Genomic DNA, 1,768 nt, shown 5'->3' on the forward strand with positions numbered 1-1,768 from the left:
AAAAGACTCCAAATGTTTGCATGGCTATAAGCATGGTCTTTCCCTTTACTGCAACTCATAATTAAAACTTTTTATTCTTTTTTTTAATATTCCAGTCTCAGAAGTAGTTTTCATTGCAGAAGTTATTTGAAGACAGTTTTATGCTTTCTACTAGTGGTTTATAACCAGGATATAGCTTCTTCAGGAACACTACATGATGGATTTAGTTTAAGTGAATTAAATTAACAGGCATTCTCTCAAATGAGTTTAAATGCATTTTATTTTTAGACAACCTACATGACATGTAGGTTTTTTCCTTAAAAATAATACCTCCATTCCAAATAAATCACAATCGAAATAAATGAAGAGCTCAAGATGACACAAGTCCCATTTGTCTTTAGTCCTGGTGTTTTGTGGATGACAAGCAGTGGTCAGTTATGATGACAGGTGATAGATCCAAAGTAACTGCTAAATGTGTTAACATTTTTTTTTCATTTCTAAACCATCCTTAAAGAAAATCATATATGGGGACATACCATCCTCACGGTAGTCCAGTAGAGAAACTATGCCATCTGGATGCATGATTTCCCCAATAAAGAACTGGTAGTTTTTGAAATTAGCAAGAATTTGCTTTGATTTGTTCTGTTACCCCTGTCATAAACAGTTTTAGTCTTTTTGGTCTCTGTTCTTCAAGTTTGCCTTTGATTGATTTAATGTAATCTTTGATGTACTTCTTGTAGGCTTCTTTTGTGAAGCTGGTTTCCTGCAAGTGATGGTTCATGACAATGTCAACACCAGTGACTACTGAGCTTTCAGTACATTCACCCTCAGGGCCTTCAGTGGAGGCATTTCCACCAATGAACAAGTCATCAATGTTACCCTCTGTCCTACCGACCATATTTGCCTCCACCTCCAAGCACAGGCCCTTTGCAATCTCCCGGATCTTGTAAATGTCAGAGAACATCTCATTGTGGCTGATGAGGTCCCGGTTAGATAATCATGATGGCTGCACTTGCTGAGTAGGAGCCCGGAGCTCAGAGCAAGCGCAGTGCAGCTGGAGCAGCAATCGGGTGTAGGGGGGAGCAGGCAGAAATGCCATTCTCATTCATTTCATCTGTGATCATAAAGATAAGGTAGGTACATCTACTCCCATTCTACAAATAGAGACTTGGGTCTAGAAAAGGTAAAATGCTATAGCAACATCAGTGCACATTAGGTGGAAGGGAATGATGCATCTTTTCCAGGCTACTCCCCTACATCCACTGTACTTTATTCTAGGGCCTAATATTTTGAGTGATCTGTCTTCTTCTCTTTAACACTCTGCTTTCCAATTTTCCTCCTTCTCCATTTTCTGCATCCGCAAACTGGTCTCCACTCTATTTTCTCCACCCACGGTCAAATTCAGGGCACATTTCCAAGAACTCAAAATGAGTCTAAGAACTTCATGTTCACTCTCTCACATACATGCACACACACCCATGTATACATCACAGGAAAATACAACCTGAATCTCTGAGGCCTCTGAGGGGCCTTATATGATGTAGAATCATTGGTGCCAAGATTCTACCATCAATTCACAAAAAGGATATTTTCCAACACAGGGATTCAATTTCATGAATTACTATCTAAAATTCAGAAGGGGATGCTTAGGTAGCAAAACAAACACATTTAATTAGGAGAGAATCCCCATTTCATGCAGAAAGGACTCCTGTGTCAATAAGGTAGTATAAGATGCTAGCCAAAGGAATAATGCCAATTTCCTGGGTCCAATTCCCTTGTTGATCATGTT

The 1,768-nt window shown here is 39.2% G+C and overlaps 1 pseudogene; it reads right to left on the minus strand.

Annotated features, from left to right (window-relative positions):
* Positions 1–441: 441 nt before the first annotated feature.
* LOC106733279 (translationally-controlled tumor protein pseudogene) lies at positions 442–961 on the minus strand (annotated as a pseudogene).
* Positions 962–1,768: the final 807 nt, after the last annotated feature.

The sequence above is a fragment of the Tupaia chinensis genome, unplaced genomic scaffold (assembly GCF_000334495.1).
Source record: "Tupaia chinensis unplaced genomic scaffold, TupChi_1.0 Scaffold142644_1, whole genome shotgun sequence".
Taxonomy (NCBI): domain Eukaryota; kingdom Metazoa; phylum Chordata; class Mammalia; order Scandentia; family Tupaiidae; genus Tupaia; species Tupaia belangeri.